The sequence below is a fragment of the Oreochromis niloticus genome, unplaced genomic scaffold, assembly GCF_001858045.2.
Source record: "Oreochromis niloticus isolate F11D_XX unplaced genomic scaffold, O_niloticus_UMD_NMBU tig00001293_pilon, whole genome shotgun sequence".
Taxonomy (NCBI): Eukaryota; Metazoa; Chordata; class Actinopteri; order Cichliformes; family Cichlidae; genus Oreochromis; species Oreochromis niloticus.
The window spans coordinates 1993-10348 of record NW_020327351.1 but is presented as its reverse complement, the minus strand read 5'-3'; the positions used below and the strand labels follow the sequence as shown (position 1 = coordinate 10348).

The window sequence follows — 8356 nt, the reverse complement described above, 5'->3', positions numbered from 1 at the left end:
ACTCTGAACCGCCACTGGTGCATAAGCGCAGACGACAGTCAGGACCCGTTCCTGACTCAAGGCGCAGGGAACAAATCCTCTCGTCCACTGGTAGAAACCCAAGATACAGGTAGCAAGCCGAGGGGATACTAAGATACCTACATCAACTGTCATTGTGATTGTCGCTGTATATGTAAAATTGAATTGAAATGAATGAAAAGAACTCACCTGCTTGTTAGACGTCATTTGGGATGATTAGTGTCAGGAGTGAGGTATGAGGAGTTGAAAGTGTGACAGTTGTTGACTCTGAGGCTGAGGTTTCATTTGTTTGGCCTGTCAGCAGGTCAGCAGATGGATGGAAAAACATGAATCCAACATATTTTATGGGAATGGACCATAATTGTTATAAAAAACATCAAACGAATAAATCAAAACTGCTTTCTACACTTTCAATGTGCTAAGCAGTGACACCCAACTTTATTTATCCATGAGTCAGAAAACACACACCAATTAGTTAAACTGCAGGAATGTCTTAAAGATATAAAGACCTGGATGACCTCTAACTTTTTGCCTGTAAATTCAGATAAAACTGAATTATTGTACTTGGACCTAAAAGTCTTAGAAATATGGATCCAACCACATACTTACTCTGGATGGAATTACCGTGGACTCAAGTAACACTATGAGGAATGTAGGAGTCATTTTTTGACTAGGATATGTCCTTCAAACTCCTCCACTTGGGGCAGAAACTCATCCCTGACCCGAGTGGGCACTCCACCCTTTTCCAGCTGACGACCATGGCCTCAAATTTGGAAGCTCTGATTCTCATTCCACTGCTTCACACTCGGCTGCGAACTGTTCCAGTGCAAGCTGGAGGCCATCACCCCATGAAGCCAACAGAACTGCATCATCCGCGAAAAGCAGAGATGAGATTCTGAACCACCCAGGTGAAAGCCTTCCACCACTTGGCTATGCTAGAAATTCCGTCCATAAAAATTATGAACAGAATTGGTGACAAAGGGTAGCCCTGGCGGAGCCCATCACCCACTGGGAACGAGTCGACTTATTGCGGCTCTGCGGACCAAGCTCTTGCAAGGGTTGTATAAGGATCAAATGGCCCACAGCAATGGCCCAAAAACCCATCGTGCCGGAACACCTCCACAGGACACTCTGAGGACGTGTCCAATGCCTCTCCAAGTCCACGAAGCACATGTAGACTGGTTGGGCAAACTCCTATGCACCCTCCAGTATCCTTGAGAGGGTAAAGAGCTGGTTCAGTGTTTCACTACCATGATGAAAACCGCATTGTTGCTCTTGTATCCGAGGTTTGACTAACAGATGGAATCTCCTTTCCAGTATCTCGGCATAGACTTTCCCAGGGAGGCTGAGGAGTGTGATCCACCTATATTGGAACACACCCTTCGATCCCCTTTCTTAAGATGGGAACCAGCACCCGGTCTGCCAATCCAGACGCACCGCCCTGATCACACGCAACGTTGTAGAGCATGTCAACCAGACAGCCCTAAACGTTCAGAGCTTCAGGAACTCAGGGCGACATCATCCAGCCCAGGCCTCTGCAACCAAGGAGTTGTTGAAAGACCTCAGTGATCTTGCCTCCGGAGATTGGTGGGTCATCCCCCACATCCCCAGACTCTGCTTCCTCCACGGAAGACCTGCCAGTAGAATTAAGAAGGTCCTGAAGTGTTCTTTAACCCGTCGACAATTTACTCAGTCGAATCAGCATCGCTCCACCTGCGCTATACGCAGTGCAGGTAGAGCACCACTTCCCTCCTGAGTCGCCTGATGGTTGCCAGAATCTCTTCAAGGCATCCGAAAGTCTTTTCCACGGTCTCTCCTTCCTGTTATAAGGGAGTTTTCCTTCCACTGTCGCCAAAGTGATTACTCGAGCGGGTCATATGATTGTTGGGTTTTTCTCTGTATGTATTATTGTAGGCTCTACTTACAATATAAGCTCATCGAGGTGATTGTTGTTGTGATTGGTGCTGTATAAATAAAATTGAATTGATTACAAACCGATCATCTACCTGCGGCCTACAGTCTCCTGGTGCCACGTGCACTTATGGACATTTTATGTCAAACATGGTGTTCGTTATGGCAAAGGTGGTTTCACAGAAGTCCACAACAAAACACTGCTCGGGTTCAGATCCGGGAGCCGTTCCTCCCAATCACACCCCTCCAGGTGTCACTGTCGTTGCCCACATGAGCATTGAAGTCTCCCAGTAGGACAACAGATCCCCAGACGGAGCATCTTCCAGCACCCCACCCAGAGACTCTAAGAAGCCTGGTACTCTGAACCGCACTGGGTGCATAAGCGCAGACGACAGTCAGGACCCGTTCCCTGACTCAAAGGCAGGAACAAATCTCTCGTCCACTGGTAGAAACCAAGATACAGGTAGCAAGCCGAGGGGATACTAAGATACCTACATCAATGTCATTGTGATTGTCGCTGTATATGTAAAATGAATTGAAATGAATGAAAGAACTCACCTGCTTGTTTAGACGTCATTTGGGATGATTTAGTGTCAGAGTGAGGTATGAGGAGTTGAAAGTGTGACATGTTGACTCTGAGGCGAGTTTCATTTGTTTGGCCTGTCAGCAGGTCAGCAGATGGATGGAAAAACATGAATCCAACATATTTATGGGAATGACCATAATTGTTATAAAAACATAACGAAATAATCAAAACTGCTTTCCTACACTTTTCAATGTGCTAAGCAGTTGACACCCAACCTTATTTATCCATGAAGTCAGAAAACACACACCCAATTAGTTAAACTGCAGGAATGTCTTAAAGATATAAAGACCTGGAGACCTCTAACTTTTGCCTGTAAATCAGATAAAACTGAAGTTATTGTACTTGGACCTAAAAGTCTTAGAAATGGTATCCAACCACATACTTACTCTGGATGGAATTACCGTGACTCAAGTAACACTATGAGGAATGTAGGAGTCATTTTGACTAGATATGTCTTCAAACTCCTCCACTTGGGGCAGAAAACTCATCCCTGACCCGGAGTGGGCACTCCACCCTTTTCCAGCTGACGACCATGGCCTCAAATTTGGAAGCTCTGATTCTCATTCCCACTGCTTCACACTCGGCTGCGAACTGTTCCGTGCAAGCTGGAGCCATCACCCCATGAAGCCAACAGAACTGCATCATCCGCGAAAAGCAGAGATGAGATTCTGAGACCACCCAGGTGAAAGCCTTCCACCACTTGGCTATGCTAGAATTCCGTCCATAAAAATTATGAACGAATTGGTGACAAAGGGTAGCCCTGGCGGAGCCCACACCCACTGGGAACGAGTCCGACTTATTGCCGGCTCTGCGGACCAAGTCTCTTGCAAGGGTTGTATAAGGATCAAATGGCCACAGCAATGGCCCAAAAACCCCATCGTGCCGGAACACCTCCACAGGACACTCTGAGGGACTGGTCCAATGCCTTCTCCAAGTCCACGAGCACATGTAGACTGGTTGGGCAACTCCTATGCACCCTCCAGTATCCTTGAGAGGGTAAAGAGCTGGTTCAGTGTTCACTACCATGATGAAACCGCATTGTTGCTCTTGTATCCGAGGTTTGACACAGAGGAATCTCCTTTCCAGTATCTCGGCATAGACTTCCAGGGAGGCTGAGGAGTGTGATCCAGCTATAGTTGGAAACACCCTTCGATCCCCTTCTTAAAGATGGAACCAGCACCCGGTCTGCAATCCAGACCACCGCCCCTGATCACCACGCAACGTTGTAGAGGCATGTCAACCAGAACAGCCCTAAACGTTCAGAGCCTCAGGAACTCAGGGCGGACATCATCCAGCCAGGGCCTCTGCAACCAAGGAGTTGTGAAAGACCTCAGTGATCTTGCCTCCGGAGATTGGTGGGTCATCCCCCACATCCCCAGACCTGCTTCCTCCACGGAAGACCTGCCAGTAGAATTAAGAAGGTCCTTGAAGTGTTTCTTTAACCCGTCCGACAATTTACTCAGTCGAAGTCAGCATCGCTCCACCTGCGCTATACGCAGTGCAGGTAGAGCACCACTTTCCCCTCCTGAGTCGCCTGATGGTTTGCCAGAATCTCTTCAAGGCAGTCCGAAGTCTTTTCCATGTCTCTCCTTCCTGTTATAAGGAGTTTTTCCTTCCCACTGTCGCCAAAGTGATTACTGTAGCGGGTCATATGATGTTGGTTTTCTCTGTATGTATTATGTAGGCTCACCTTACAATATATAGCTCATCGAGGTGATGTTGTTGTGATTGTGCTGTATAAATAAAGAATTGATTACAAACCGATCATTACCTGCGCCTACAGTCTCCTGGTGCCACGTGCACTTATGGACATTTTTATGTTCAAACATGGTGTTCGTTATGGCCAAAGTGTGGTTTGCACAGAAGTCCAACAACAAAACACTGCTCGGGTTCAGATCCGGGAGCCGTTCCTCCCAATCACACCCCTCCAGGTGTCACTGTCGTTGCCCACATGAGCATTGAAGTCTCCCAGTAGGACAACAGAGTCCCAGACGGAGCATCTTCCAGCACCCACCCAGAGACTCTAAGAAGCCTGGGTACTCTGAACCGCCACTGGGTGCATAAGCGCAGACGACAGTCAGGACCCGTTCCCTGACTCAAAGGCGCAGGAACAAATCCTCTCGTCCACTGGTAGAAACCCAAGATACAGGTAGCAAGCCGAGGGGATACTAAGATACCTACATCAACTGTCATTGTGATTTGTCGCTGTATATGTAAAATTGAATTGAAATGAATTGAAAAGAACTCACCTGCTTGTTTAGACGTCATTTGGGATGATTTAGTGTCAGGAGTGGAGGTATGAGGAGTTGAAAGTGTGACAGTTGTTGACTCTGAGGCTGAGGTTTCATTTGTTTGGCCTGTCAGCAGGTCAGCAGATGGATGGAAAAACATGAATCCAACATTTTTTATGGGAATGGACCATAATTGTTATAAAAACATCAAACGAATAAATCAAAACTGCTTTCTACACTTTTCAATGTGCTAAGCAGTTGACACCCAACTTTATTTATCCATGAAGTCAGAAAACACACACCAATTAGTTAAACTGCAGGAATGTCTTAAAGATATAAAGACCTGGATGACCTCTAACTTTTTGCCTGTAAATTCAGATAAAACTGAAGTTATTGTACTTGGACCTAAAAGTCTTAGAAATATGGTATCCAACCACATACTTACTCTGGATGGAATTACCGTGGACTCAAGTAACACTATGAGGAATGTAGGAGTCATTTTTTGACTAGGATATGTCCTTCAAACTCCTCCACTTGGGGCAGAAACTCATCCCTGACCCGGAGTGGGCACTCCACCCTTTTCCAGCTGACGACCATGGCCTCAAATTTGGAAGCTCTGATTCTCATTCCCACTGCTTCACACTCGGCTGCGAACTGTTCCAGTGCAAGCTGGAGGCCATCACCCCATGAAGCCAACAGAACTGCATCATCCGCGAAAAGCAGAGATGAGATTCTGAGACCACCCAGGTGAAAGCCTTCCACCACTTGGCTATGCCTAGAAATTCCGTCCATAAAAATTATGAACAGAATTGGTGACAAAGGGTAGCCCTGGCGGAGCCCATCACCACTGGGAACGAGTCCGACTTATTGCCGGCTCTGCGGACCAAGCTCTTGCAAGGGTTGTATAAGGATCAAATGGCCCACAGCAATGGCCCAAAAACCCCATCGTGCCGGAACACCTCCCACAGGACACTCTGAGGTGGTCCAATGCCTTCTCCAAGTCCACGAAGCACATGTAGACTGGTTGGGCAAACTCCTATGCACCCTCCAGTATCCTTGAGAGGGTAAAGAGCTGGTTCAGTGTTTCACTACCATGATGAAAACCGCATTGTTGCTCTTGTATCCGAGGTTTGACTAACAGATGGAATCTCCTTTCCAGTATCTCGGCATAGACTTTCCCAGGGAGGCTGAGGAGTGTGATCCAGCTATAGTTGGAACACACCCTTCGATCCCCTTTCTTAAAGATGGGAACCAGCACCCGGTCTGCCAATCCAGACGCACCGCCCCTGATCACCACGCAACGTTGTAGAGGCATGTCAACCAGAACAGCCCTAAAACGTTCAGAGCCTTCAGGAACTCAGGGCGGACATCATCCAGCCCAGGGCCTCTGCAACCAAGGAGTTGTTGAAAGACCTCAGTGATCTTGCCTCCGGAGATTGGTGGGTCATCCCCACATCCCAGACTCTGCTTCCTCCACGGAAGACCTGCCAGTAGAATTAAGAAGTCCTTGAAGTGTTTCTTTAACCCGTCGACAATTTACTCAGTCGAAGTCAGCATCGCTCCACCTGCGCTATACGCAGTGCAGGTAGAGCACCACTTTCCCTCCTGAGTCGCCTGATGGTTTGCCAGAATCTCTTCAAGGCAGTCCGAAAGTCTTTTTCCACGGTCTCTCCTTCCTGTTATAAGGGAGTTTTTCCTTCCACTGTCGCCAAAGTGATTACTCGTAGCGGGTCATATGATTGTTGGGTTTTCTCTGTATGTATTATTGTAGGCTCTACCTTACAATATATAGCTCATCGAGGTGATTGTTGTTGTGATTTGGTGCTGTATAAATAAAATTGAATTGATTACAAAACCGATCATCTACCTGCGGCCTACAGTCTCCTGGTGCCACGTGCACTTATGGACATTTTTATGTTCAAACATGGTGTTCGTTATGGCCAAAGTGTGGTTTGCACAGAAGTCCAACAACAAACACTGCTCGGGTTCAGATCCGGGAGCCGTTCCTCCCAATCACACCCCTCCAGGTGTCACTGTCGTTGCCCACATGAGCATTGAAGTCTCCAGTAGGACAACAGAGTCCCCAGACGGAGCATCTTCCAGCACCCACCCAGAGACTCTAAGAAGCCTGGGTACTCTGAACCGCCACTGGGTGCATAAGCGCAGACGACAGTCAGGACCCGTTCCCTGACTCAAAGGCGCAGGGAACAAATCCTCTCGTCCACTGGTAGAAACCCAAGATACAGGTAGCAAGCCGAGGGATACTAAGATACCTACATCAACTGTCATTGTGATTTGTCGCTGTATATGTAAAATTGAATTGAAATGAATGAAAGAACTCACCTGCTTGTTTAGACGTCATTTGGGATTTAGTGTCAGGAGTGGAGGTATGAGGAGTTGAAAGTGTGACAGTTGTTGACTCTGAGGCTGAGGTTTCATTTGTTTGGCCTGTCAGCAGGTCAGCAGATGGATGGAAAAACATGAATCCAACATTATTTTATGGGGGACCATAATTGTTATAAAAACATCAAACGAAATAAATCAAAACTGCTTTCTACACTTTCAATGTGCTAAGCAGTTGACACCCAACTTTATTTATCCATGAAGTCAGAAAACACACACCAATTAGTTAAACTGCAGGAATGTCTTAAAGATATAAAGACCTGGATGACCTCTAACTTTTTGCCTGTAAATTCAGATAAAACTGAAGTTATTGTACTTGGACCTAAAAGTCTTAGAAATATGGTATCCAACCACATACTTACTCTGGATGGAATTACCGTGGACTCAAGTAACACTATGAGGAATGTAGGAGTCATTTTTTGACTAGGATATGTCCTTCAAACTCCTCCACTTGGGGCAGAAACTCATCCCTGACCCGGAGTGGGCACTCCACCTTTTCCAGCTGACGACCATGGCCTCAAATTTGGAAGCTCTGATTCTCATTCCCACTGCTTCACACTCGGCTGCGAACTGTTCCAGTGCAAGCTGGAGGCCATCACCCCATGAAGCCAACAGAACTGCATCATCCGCGAACAGAGATGAGATTCTGAGACCACCCAGGTGAAAGCCTTCCACACTTGGCTATGCCTAGAAATTCCGTCCATAAAATTATGAACAGAATTGGTGACAAAGGGTAGCCCTGGCGGAGCCCATCACCCACTGGGAACGAGTCCGACTTATTGCCGGCTCTGCGGACCAAGCTCTTGCAAGGGTTGTATAAGGATCAAATGGCCCACAGCAATGGCCCAAAACCCATCGTGCCGGAACACCTCCCACAGGACACTCTGAGGGACGTGGTCCAATGCCTTCTCCAAGTCCACGAAGCACATGTAGACTGGTTGGGCAAACTCCTATGCACCCTCCAGTATCCTTGAGAGGGTAAAGAGCTGGTTCAGTGTTTCACTACCATGATGAAAACCGCATTGTTGCTCTTGTATCCGAGGTTTGACTAACAGATGGAATCTCCTTTCCAGTATCTCGGCATAGACTTTCCCAGGGAGGCTGAGGAGTGTGATCCAGCTATAGTTGGAACACACCCTTCGATCCCTTTCTTAAAGATGGGAACCAGCACCCGGTCTGCCAATCCAGACGCACCGCCCTGATCACC

General features: G+C 47.3%; 1 long non-coding RNA gene across 1 annotated transcript; it reads right to left on the bottom strand.

Annotated features, from left to right (window-relative positions):
- Positions 1–247: 247 nt before the first annotated feature.
- On the bottom strand, positions 248–7115 carry LOC109198797 (uncharacterized). The gene is made up of 3 exons (XR_002059417.1): positions 7090–7115; positions 4765–4872; positions 248–312 (listed from the first exon to the last, which is right to left on the bottom strand). It is a non-coding gene; the product is annotated as an uncharacterized LOC109198797 (long non-coding RNA).
- Between the last annotated feature and the right edge of the window lie 1241 nt (positions 7116–8356).